This window comes from Arachis duranensis, chromosome 8 (genome assembly GCF_000817695.3).
Source record: "Arachis duranensis cultivar V14167 chromosome 8, aradu.V14167.gnm2.J7QH, whole genome shotgun sequence".
In the NCBI taxonomy this organism is placed as follows: Eukaryota; Viridiplantae; Streptophyta; class Magnoliopsida; order Fabales; family Fabaceae; genus Arachis; species Arachis duranensis.
The window spans coordinates 31365515-31379129 of NC_029779.3; the positions used below are offsets into that span (position 1 = coordinate 31365515).

Consider the following 13615-nt stretch of genomic DNA (forward strand, 5'->3'; position numbering starts at 1 on the left):
TTTGCTGAATATGGGGATATTCAATGTGATATAAACAGAAATATATATATTAAATTGATTAAAAAATTTAAAAATAATTAGAAAGATATAATTCTAATATATATTAGTCACCAAAATTCTAATATATATTGTTTGTACGATACGTAAATATCTACACAAATTTTTTTATACTAGATTTAGAATGTATGATTGAAAAAAAATTTAATTTTTTGTTTGTCATAGTAAATAAATATGCACAAATTAAAGAGCTAAATAATGACATAATTAAAATGAAATTCCATTTACAGTAATAAATATACATATAAATAAATATACATAAAGAGAAAATTATTTTTAAATTAATTTAAATTATAATTTTGTAAAAAAGTTTTATTATCGTTGAATGCCTATAAATAATTCAATATTGAATCTCTTCTACAGTGTGTGAATTAAATTTCTGAACTTATGGATATGAAAATATATTTTCATTTTCTCGTTTTCTTACTTATTCTTTTCATGGGTTTTGGTATGTACCAAATTTATTAAAATAATTCAATAAAATTTAGCTAACATTCCATGAAATTCTGTGTAGATATTGTCTTAAGATAGGAGAAAAAAAAATATTCAAACTGGAGATAAAAAAAAACATCTTTGAATCTAGTTTGTTAAAAATAAAGATACACAGACAAAAAAAAGTAAAAATTAATTTTGTTTTCATCTTTTGTCACTATCCTCAGCAAACTAACTTCTTCTACCACTATTCTTGAGTGTTGAGCATTAAAGTTTTTGGCTCTATACATTATTATGTCTCCTATTGAGTGGAAAATTTTTTTTATAAATTTTTGTTTCTCAAATAAAATCTCTTTCTTTTCTTAAATTTTTGTCCATATCCTTCCTTTTAAATATCTTTGTTCTTGTATTTGTATTTCTATTTTCCTGTCTATATTTTTTTTAGAACAAATAGAATCTAAGGACACGTGTCAAGATTATTCTCAATAGAAGTTTTAAATTTTTTATTTTAATACACGTATAACAAATGTATTAAAGATTTAAATTTTATATATATTTTCAAAAAAAAATTTCAAATTAGTAATAGCATATATTTTGCTAAATCCTTTATGATTTTAGTTATAACATGTTTTGTTTTTAGCAATTGTTATATGATTTTAATTTCTTGGCTAATGACTGTGTATTTTATGTAGGTAATAACCTAACAGAAGGAGGAACAGTAACATGCTCAGTTGTTTTGAGTAGGGACCAATATTGTGCAAACCCTAAGGCATGTTTGAAGGCTTGCGAGTTTTTTCATTATAACGATTTGGTCTATTCAGAATGTATTCCAAAGGTAGGATGCGTTTGTACTTTTATAAATCCAGATCAAACTAAACCATGTCCTACACATCATATGATAAACTAGAACAGTCATATACATTATATTATTTAGTTGTTTATCCTTTTTTGGGTGGCGTTCTAATAAAATAATGATCACTGTATTATATTATCTATCTATCTATCTATCAAAATAATAATTAAACAATGGTTTTGTACTGTGATTTATAAATCCTTGCCTTTCTCATTTTACTATCATATGATAATTTTATTTTATCGTTAAATATTTTAATCAAAGAAAATTCTGAGTTTTATATTTGTTAGGGTCTTTCATTGACGATAGACACTTTAGTTTGAATTTTTTTCCTATGAGTAATAAAAAGGTCATATCCTATACTAACCACAAATTGGATAATTGGATATGACTAGATACATATATATGTTGTTGTTAATGGTCACAAAATACTCTTAATTGCACTAATTGCATTGTGTTTATAGCTAAAGTCGTCGCGTGGACCAAATAAAAGTTAAGGCGAATTTTGTTTATTAAGAATAAACATATGTTCCTAAGGACATAAAATGTTCATATAATCCTGATGAATTTGTTGTCAAATTTTGCTTCACAGCTCAACAATAGTAATTTATGCTATCGTTAAAGTAAAATATTGTATAAATAACTGACAAATTTATCCACCAAATTTGAGAGAAAAAAATGTGATTAATTTATACTGACTTTACTATGAGAAATTTTAATAGTAAAAAAAATTACTAAAATATCTTGCTGGTAAGATAAAAATATTTTTTTAAAAAATTGACAGAGAAAATTTACAATTAGAGTTGGTGATATATGAACATTTTCTCTCCATTATGAAAAAATGAAGTGATTATAGTAGAAGCAGGAAGAGAAAGTGCATGTAGATATTCAAATGAGACCATCTAGAACAAAACATCTTATTAAAATTCGATCTAATACATATTAAATCAATATTTTCTCAAATTTTTTTCAATTTATTATAAACAAAGAATATGAAATATGTTTAAAGTTATTTAATCTTGGTCGAAGTCTTGGCATAATAGCAATTCATTTGTGGCTGAGATCTTGACATAATAGCAATTTATTTGTCTCATGAGTAACTTTAAAACTTAGTTAAGACCTAATAATGAATAGAACCCTTTAAATATTATGTGTGTAAGTGTATAGTATGTGTAAATTTATAATATTTACTTAATATATTAAAATTGGATTTTTTTTCCAACTAATAAAGATGAGGTGTCGATCTTTCGTGACTTCGTTTTCCCTCCAAAATAAATGTACTTTTTTTTATTCTAAATTATTTTATAAAAAATATCTTTATTATAATTATATTATAATTTGATAATGATATGATAATGGCACCGATCGTGGTAATCATAATAAGAATATTTGATTCTAATCATAAAATGATCAAATCTTATGATATTAATAACGCACATTGATTTTAAATATTTTTAGTCATTTTAATTATATTAATTTTAAAAATATTGATATAATTTTAATTTTTATTCTTTATCCAATAATAATAATAACTTGAAAACGCGTGTATTAATCTAAATATTTAATGAAAATAAAGGATAAATTTATGACTGGAATGATAATACAATTATATATTCTTGAAGATTTTAAGACTACGAATAAATAAGTGATATAATAGAAAAACGCTTTTGAATATATATTCTTTCTATATTAATATACGCATGCATGTCACTTCAATATTTACTTTTTAGATCGCTCAATTTTCATTAAGCGTAATAAAAACTATAAAAACCAATAAATAATTACTTGAGTTTTTCGTTATTCCTATATATAGGCTTTATTTTTTTATAATACAGTCTATATATATTTATATCTATTTTTTATATAGCAATAATATTATATATATTTATATATCTTTTTTTAATTTTTTTAAAAATATTAGCATATAATTAATATAAATAACATATATACTAAATAAATATCTCTATTGAATTAATAATAACGATTAATACAAGATAACAAAATAAGAATAACCTAATTATAGCAAGAATTTTTATTATTTCGTTTATTAATAATTTTTTTATAATTATTTTGTTTTATATATATGATTTTTTTATTCTACAATCGTGCAATAATTTTTTATTTTTTACATCCATATATATTCCTTAATTCTGGCCCCATTTATACGCATATTAACAATTTTTTCTAATAGTGATGTTTTAATTTTTTGTTTTTCTTTTTTTCATGTATCTTTCATTTTTTTAAATAGTGATGTTTTAATATTTTTTCTTTTTTTTTTAAATATATTTTTATAAATAATTACATTACTAATATGAATATAAAATGAAATAAAAGTGATACATCTCCAAGAAAAAATAAACTTAAAAATCAGAAAAAAAAGAAAGAAATTTTATATTAAAAAATGTAAAAATAATATATTAAAAAAGAATAGTCGTAATATATAAATTGAGCCGACAATTTAAATTTCTCTAAAACTAATTTAATCAAATACCAATATTAGAAATGTATTACTGAAATAATATTTAATCTATTCTAGTCCTTAAACACGTATAAATTTAACTGAAACAACATCGTAAGTTCGAACATTTAGAATTCGTGTAAATTCAAACCATTCCCTTGTTCTTTGAAAACCTTATGTATCCTTGATAGAGTTCAATCGCAATTTCTTTTATGGAAAAAGAGTTACGGATGTCGCTTTGATGTGTTGGAGACCAAAATTCAGAAGTCACTATTTATATTTGAGTGTGACACCCATTAAACTCGAAAGGCCAAATAAAATAGTATCTCTGATCTTATTCTCATTTAATTCTAAATCAAAAATAATAATGACTTATTTAATTCAGGATTTATGATAATAAATGAGATGACCACTACATTTAATATAAAATAGCTTAATTTGCGATTATAATTAATATATGTATTGCCTATGAATAGATTATGAAATAATAATCTCATAACAAAATAATCATTCAATTTGAATTACAATTAATTGATTGATAGAAATTATAATAAATTGTATGATATTTAAATAATTAACTAAATTAATTAATTGATATAATTAATTTATTATAATAAATTGAATTTAATGAGGTAAAAGAAATAAATAAAAAAACACCATTAGAAATATGCCACGACAGTTTTATCGTTAAATACAGAAATTTAATTTTTATATAATAAAATAGATATTTACAGATTATTATATTAAACACAGACTAAAAAAAACACACTAAACAAAATAAAAGCATCAATGGTAGAATATGACCTAAAAAATCACTTAAATAAAAAAAGAACCTTGATGAGTTACAATAAATCTATATATGAGAAGTAAAAGTAAAATAAATAATTAAAAATAAGGTAAAAAATAATTAAAAAAAGTAAAAGAAGATTGAAAAGATAATGTGAGGAGTAGATAAAAAATGTATTGCAATAGAAGATTAATATAATTAATTAATACAAAGGATGAAAGAAAAAAATTAAAATACGATCTTATTAAAAAAATTTTAAAAACTATTTTAAAAAAGAACCTATTAATCAATTTTTATAAACATATTACAAAAAATTTAAATTATCCTTGAATAATAATACCCTTAAGAATTATTAATCAAAATAAATAAAAATATAATTAATATAAAACAAAATCATAAAAATATAAGTAAAATTAAAATAAAAAATAAAAATAAAAAATTACAAATATTTTATCTGAAGTACAAAATAGAGAGGGAGAAAAGGAATATATAAAATAATGAGATAATAAAATAATTATTTGAGTTCATTTATTTCATTCCTTTATATATTATTTATTAAATAATTTAATATTTTCTCGATCAAATTAAATAATAAATTAGTTATAATTAATTTGGTTTAATAAATCAAACAAAATTTAAAATAATTTGATATTTACTCTAATTAAATTAAATATTTGAAGTTATGATTAGTTTAATTTAATGAATCAAATAAAATATTAAATGATAAAATATTTATCCTAATTAAATCAAATTGCATAATTGATTAGTTATAATTAATATAATTGAATGAATCAAACACATTAAATTGAAAAATAATTTAGTTAATTTGTGTTAGACACATTTTAAAAATATTTATTTTTCAACAATTTTTATAAAATATTTTTTATGATATTTTTATCCTATGGTCTAAAGGCACAGTTATAATAACCCATTAAAAATTATTTAATTAGTTAATACAAATAATTAGTATAATTGATTTAGTTCAATAAATTAAAAGAAATAAACGTGAAAGGAAGAGATAAAGAGAAAGTGAAATTATAAAAACGTATAACCATTAAAAAGTTAAAAAAAGTTTTTTTTAGTTTTTTATTTATTAATTATTAATTTATTACAATTAATTTCACAACATTTATTATACGTTATTCATCTTATAAATTAGTACAATCAATTAATTGATATCAATTATTGATAATTAATTATAATTGATATAACTCATTTAGCTATACTATCTAAATAAATAATTAAAAATGCACGTCTCAATTTTTTGTTAAAGTAAAATAAAATAAAATACATAAATTGAGTATATATAAATCTGAAAATTATAAAATGTTATTAACAACTCAAATAAATTAGTAGCTTTAATGTCTATTTTAAAAATAATTACTGACATTTTTATTCTTTTAATTATTAATAATTTAAATAAAATAATTCCCTATAACTTATTTTGTTATCTATTTTAAGTAATTATTAATATTCTATTTTTCTAATTATTTGCTTGTCTTATTTTTCATTTATGCTTCAATCAATTATATTAATAAACAAATAAACTAAATTAACTCCGGTTATACTTGGACTATTCAACAATTCAACATAATCTTTTTAATTTGGGATTTACTACTAACGATAGAAAATAAAAAATTTAGAATAATTTAATATTATGAACATTAATTATTATTGTTGTGAAATAACCTAAAATCATAATGCAATTTATTTTTACCGAAATAATCAAGTATTATTGTTAATTATGAAATAACCTAAAATTATAATGCATTTTATTTTAAAAAAAACAATCATCCATCAATATTTATAAATAGTTACTATCATCAGAATGCTTTGATTAAAAATATGAGGGATATTAATTACTATTCATTATTAGTAATATATCAATTATATCAAAAAGTAAAAATATAATTATTCGCATTTACACCATTAGAAGAATTATCATCATGAATAAAATTCTGTCAAAGAAAAAAAAGAATAAAATTACATACATAGTGAATTTAAAAAATAAATATCGTTAAGTAATTCTGCTTTTTTTTAATAAATAGTAAAAAATTAAATATTATAAATTATATTTTTTTCAAAAATAACCCTTTTAAGTTGTTATATTTGGTATGGTTTATTTGTATATCATTTAAATTGACATTATTTTTAATTATAATAATCATTTATTCTTAATAATTATTGTTAGAATTTAACAATTTTTCATGCCTTACAATAATTATCTATAAAAAAATATATATCCTAAAAAAGTTATAAATAAATTTATTCTTTTTGTCTTATTTTCACATTAATTTTTTTGTTCTGTCTTTTTTAATTGTTATTATGTTATTAGATTTGTTAAACAATATTAAAAAAATTATTTAAAAATAAAAATAGCGGTGACAAGTTGAATAGTTAATTCAATAGAATTAAATTTAAATGAATAAGATGATTCAATCAATTATATAAATAATAGCATATTTATAAATATTAATAATAAAAATAGTCTTACTAATGTAAATGATCAATACAATAATTATATGAAAAACAACTAATCACATAATTGCATAATTTCCAAGATCCTGTATAGTTAATCTAACGGTCAAATAAAAAAATATCTATATAATAATGTCCTAATATTTTAGCATACTATAAATCATATTATAAATATATATCATATTATAATTTTAATTTTAAGTCAACTCCTTAAACATATTATAACATAAAGCATTTAAAAAAATATACCAAATTAACGAATATCACATGGGTCACAACATACACTCTAAATTGTCACAATATTTCAAATAAAAAGAGCATCAATACAAAGATATCAATGAATATAACTAAATAAAGAGCAACAAAGAGACACACAAAAAATAATAATAAAAAATCAATAATAACATTAACATATAAACCACATACACGAACAATGTATATATTAATTGTGAATTACAAAATATATATATATATGAATTGAAGTATACATGACAAAATAGAATATTATAAAATAAAATTATAGTAAGATTATTTAAAAACAACGTAAATATGACACATCTTTTTTGTTAATCAGAAGCTAAAAAAAAGTATGCACCTAATAATAAGCAATTAAAATAAACAAAAATTAAAAAACATAAAAAAATAAAATGTATAAATAAAGATAAAAGAAACAAAAAATAAATAAATTACAAAAATTGTACCTTAAATACGAGAAAGAGTGAAAGGGAGGGAGGGAGGGAAGAAGAGAGAGAGAGAGGAAAGAGAGTGAATGAGTAAAAAATATTTGATCTTGTAAAAATAGATGGTATTAAAAAAATAAACTAATTAAATTAATTCATATATTTAATTATCATATTTATTATTTATTAAATAATTTGATATTTATTCCAATCAAAACAAATAATTAATATAATTAATCAAATTGACTGTCACCTTCGTCATCATGTGACCCCGCAACTCAGCATTCTAATTATATCTGACTGTCACAATGCAATTAAGGCCGCGTTAGTTGCTGAAGATGGTGGGTGGCTCCCACTGGCCGCATATCGTGCATATTGTGCTAGGCACATAGCTGCTGATTTCGCGCTTAACTTCAAATCTAAGGATGCACGGAAGATTCTTGTGAATGTAGCATACGCAAAGTTTGAACAGGAGCATGATTACTACATGGAGATCGATCTTGAGGTCGGAAGACCTGGCTATGGTTGAATGGTGTAACCATATTGGGTTAGACTTGTGGACCCATGTCGCCTTCGTTCCTCGCCATCTTGCACTGTCCCCTCCACCGACAAAGCAACCTTCCACCGCCGCCCTTATCAGCTCAATCCTCCGTTGTGGGCCACCCTCTACACCGTGCACCGGATCCCACCCCTCCTGCTGCCTAACCAACCCTCCACTACCACCAACTTTCCTCCACTACACCCTTCGTTCACATTTTGGCTGTGGTTCTCTTCCACCCAAGTAAGCTCCTCGCCGCTAATGGCAGTCTCTCAAATGAGTCATTACTCATGGGAAGGTAATTAGGATTTGAGGGTATACATGATTCATCCTAAGGTGTTGAGGGGTCTATATATGCACATAAATCGTGCTGGGTTGTTGGGGATTAGGTAAGCACGTAAATCGTGCTAGGGTATTGACGGGATCCAATTTGCACGTAAATCATGTTAGGGGATAGAGAGTTACAAAGTTGCACGTAAATCGTGCTAGGATAGTGGGTTTTGGGGTAAAAGGCATTATACACTTCAGGGTGGGACGATTTACATGTGTCTTGTAACACATAGAGGGTTTGGACGATTTATGCCTTTTTAAGCATTGTAATTAATGCATAAATCGTCTCAGGATGTCATGATTCATATATTAACTAAAACACACGAGCCTAAAACGATTTATATATTATATGATTTAGAAAAATCATGTTCTCGAAAACCATTTAAAAAATCATATAATTTAGATGTCCAAAAAATTTATTTACTAAAAATTTTTTTAAAAAAATATTTAGTATTTAGTCTAGTATAAATAAAAATCCAGTCTAATTTAAATATTAATAATTTTTAATATCTAAAAAGTAAGTAATAATATTAAAAAATATTAAAAAGATATTATTACTAATATTTTTTAATTAAATAAAATTTTTTAAATCTCATAAAGTGGATTCTTTTTTTTCTTGTGATCGTCTTTCTTGATTCATTTGGTATTAATTATCTTTGTTCCAACTACTTGATAATTGGAATTTTTGACGGTTTAGAATTTCATAAATGAAATCTCGTTGAAGTATAGTCTCTAAACCAACAATAATCCTTTCATGCAAAAATTTGTTTGTCACAAGTACAAACCCCTAAAATCTATAAACCGAAGTATTTAAACATCGGGTCGTTCTCCCTAGGATTTACAATAAAGTGTCTTGTTATTGGTTATGAGTTATTTTTGGGGTTTTGATGAGAGGCATGAAAGATAAATGGCAAGAAAGTAAACTAATGACTAAAAAGGTCTTGGCAAGGGTTGGTGGTCAAGGATCCCTATCCTAATCACTAACCACAATATGAGAATTGGTAAGGATTAATCTCATTAAATCATCCTCTAACTAGTAGTAAAGGAAAGTCAAATGAGCTATATCAATCCTAGTCCATAAGTCCTAACTCTCCACTAATTCAATTAGTGAGAATTAGAGTCAATGGCTCCCAATCATCAATTACTTGGACATTAGTAACGCAAGAGTTCCTAAGTTACCTTTCCAAGCCAAGAGTATGAAATTCTACTCTAAAATCCAACCAAGCATTTCATCAAACACTTGGAAGGCATAAAAGAAAAACATAGTAAAATTGCAAGAAAAGTAAATCTACACTACTCAATTGCAAGGAATTAAACAACAACAAATCAAATGAACACAATTATTATGAATTACCTCTAATTGAATTGAAAGAGAATAGGAGGAACAAAAGTAGATCCACAACAAAGCATAAGAACAACATAAAGGAAATTACAACAAAAGAATAGAGGAAGATGAATGTAACAACAAAGAATTGAAAGGTAGAAGTAGAAGAAAGCAAAGATTAAAACCTAGATCTAAGAACTAATCCTAATCCTAATCCTAATTCTAGAGAGAAGTGAGAGCTTCTCTCTCTAGAAACTACTTCTAAAACTAAACTATGACTAATGACCAAAAGTATGTAAAGTATGTAAAAGCATGTTGATTCCCCTTCAATCCTTGGCTTAAATAGCATCAGAAATGAGTTGGATTGGGCCCACAAGGCTTCTAAAATCGCTGGCCACGTGTTGCATTAAGTGGGTCATGTGCCACCATCGGCGCGTCCGTGTACCGTGCGCGTGCGCGCCCCTATGCGCGATGCAACTATGGAAAATATTATATTGTTTCGAAGCCCCAGATGTTAGCTTTCCAACCCAACTGGAACTGCATCATTTGAACCTCTGTAGCTCAAGTTATGGTCGTTTAAGTGCAAAGAAGTCGGCTTGACAGCTTTCCGGTTCTTTCATTTCTTCACGAGTTCTCCAACTTTTCATGCTTTCTTTCTTCATTCCCTTGATCCAATCTTTGCCTCCTAAACCTTAAATCACTTAACAAACATATCAAGGCATCTAATGGAATCAAGGTGAATTGAATTTATTTATTTTAAGACCTAAAAAGCATGTTTTCACTCTTAAGCACAATTAAGGGAGAAGTGATAAAACCATGCTATATTATTGAATAAATGTGGGTAAAAAGGTTATAAAATCCCCTAAAATCAATACAAAATAAACCCTACAAATGGGGTTTATCACTACTATAACTGAAAGATCTTTTTCAGTTATGAATATTGTGAAGAATGACTCAAAAACAAAATAAAAGATGAATTTCTTATTAATTGTCTTTTATTATATTGAAAAGAAAATTGCTGAAAATTTGATAGAGATTCTATATGAAAAATCGACCACTTCGTTAGTAAAAAGTACGCACATGTTTTTTACACTTTAAAATATAGGGCTATGCTACACATTCAAGTATTTTTTCATTTAAGTTTTATCCAAGTAAGTTCAACACCAACAAAAACCACTTTCATTAAAAGAGCGTCATTACACGCGCTTTATCTTCTTCTCCTCCCCCGCGCTTCTTCAAATTCACGTATACCTCCTCCTCCTCCTCCTCCTTCTCCTCCTCTTCCTCCTTCTTCGCGCACGCAGATTCTCCTTCTACTTCTCCTCCTCCTCCTTCTCCTCTTTCGTTATCGTCATCACCAACAACACCAATATTTTGCTAATGGATTATTTTTTCAATCAAATTTAATGAAATGCAATTGCTAAATTGAATTGAATTGAATTGAATGGACGCAGGTGTTCTGAATCTGAATTGAATTGAATTAATAATCTCTAAATTGTAGACAGAGGTGTTTCGAATTTGATTTTATATAATGGATTATGTTTCGTTCATTCTGTACTATACAATTGTTTCACCATGAGTACGTGTTCGGTTCATTATGCAGAAAGCTGTTTGAATTTGATTTTATATAGTGGATTATGTTTCGTTCATTTATTACTATACAATTGTTTCACCATGAGTACGTATTCGGTTCATTATGCAAAAAGCTGTTCGAATTTGAATTTATATAATGGATAATGTTCCATTCATTTAGTACTATACAATTGTTTTACCATAATAATATGTTCGGTTCATTATGAATTTAATTGAATTGAATTGATAATCTCTAAATTGTAGACACAGGTGTTTTGAATTTGTTTTATATAATGGATAATGTTATGTTCATTTCTGACTATAATTTTGGTTCATTTTTGTTTTGCACAATTCAAAACTCTTCCTCCTCATCTTCTACTGCTTCTTCACAGGGAGAGAAGGAGGAAAAGGAAAAAAATACAGCAGCAACAACAACAAAAGAATGACGATAAAGAGAAAACACATGAAGAAAAAGGAACGCGAAAAAGAAGGAGGAAAATGAGGAAGAAGAGGAACGCGAAAAAGAAGAAGACGCTCCGTGCGTAAACGAGCGTGAGAAGAAGAAGAAGAAGAAGAAGCGCGGGAGAAGAAGAAGAAGTGCGGGGGAGAAGAGAAGAAGAGAAGAAGCGTGTGGGAAGAAGAAAGTGGAAAAAGTGCGTGACCTAAAATTGTTTGGATGAACTTGATGCCAAAATTGTTTGGATGTGGAGAATATCTCTAAAATATATTCTCTATCAGTATAATTTTGTAATACATTTTATATTATATAATTTTTTGCATAATTTGTTAATATTATATATATTATTGACCCTCCATAATAATATTTTTGAATCCGTCTCTCTATATACACACATTATTAATTATATATATATATTATTAATATATTTTAATTCGTTTCGCTTCGTATTTTTAAAAAATATTAAAATATTAAATAAATATAATTTTACGTATTTAAACTTTAAAGAGATTCAATCAGTAACTAAGCAACAAAACACAATTCATTTCTGTTTAATTTACCAAATTTTATTTTTTGATGTTAGCTCACAAAAATTAATTTTCTTTCGATAACTTCAAGCCCACTTTGTTTCCTAATATTTGATCAAAAACAGCAATATTTAAACATATAATTTGATGATCAAACCTTTATCGTAAATTCAAAAAGAGAATCTTTAGAAATTGGATATGGTTGTGAAGAAAAAGAAGAAATGAACACTTTAATTGGTTTAAAATTTTTGTTAAGAGTTTTAAAATTAAATGACCAAGCCTCAGAAAATTTATTAACTATGGAGCTTCAATTTTTCTCTCTTATTCTTTTTCTTAACATTATGTACGAAAAGAAATAAAAAGAAGAGATAATTCTTAAGATTATTTATGAAGAAGAAAAAAAAAAGCAAAAAGTAGTTGAAAATAAAGAACCGTAAAAATTATAATGGTGAATCATTAAAATAAATAATAAAATATTATTATAATAAAATATTAATATACTAAAATATTATTATCTAAAAATATTATTATTAAATAAAATATTATTATTTATTTTTTTCGCATATTCAAAATCAACTTGTCAAACTAAGTTTAACCGCGTCACTCGGATTTTGCGAATCCTAACGTATAAAGTTTAAGAAATCTATTGTTAAAAATTTGGGTTGTTATAATCTACCTTCTTTAAAAAAAACTTATCCTCAAAATTTTAGTTACGTATAAAAAGTTACGAAAGATCCATCTTTAAGTGATCTATTTCCTTCAAACCATCTTAACGAAGAGAAGAATTCATTTCATACAGCAACAATCTCGCACACAATAATAGCCATGGAGATTATAACAGTTATGAAAATAATTGTGTCTCATACCAATTTATCGTGCGGAACTCGTTTAAATTATGCATGTTCGTTGCCATTAAAATCTTATCCACACCAAACAATTAACATTAAGATCTTCGGTCTTTAATATCTCAAATTAAGTACGAACATTTTTAAAATGAATGCTCATAGACATTCATACCAAATATTTCTTAAAAATACCTTACAGCATGAGATACACATGCAGAACATGTAGTGAAGCATGAATTATTAAGCAAGCTAAATCATCAAAAAAATCTAACAAGCT

The 13615-nt window shown here is 25.0% G+C and overlaps 1 long non-coding RNA gene across 1 annotated transcript; it reads left to right on the forward strand.

The window, feature by feature from the left end:
- The first annotated feature begins 390 nt into the window (after positions 1-390).
- Positions 391-1446, forward strand: LOC107462140 (uncharacterized). Its single transcript, XR_001586738.3, has 2 exons — positions 391-505; positions 1182-1446. It is a non-coding gene; the product is annotated as an uncharacterized LOC107462140 (long non-coding RNA).
- The last annotated feature ends 12169 nt before the right edge of the window (positions 1447-13615 follow it).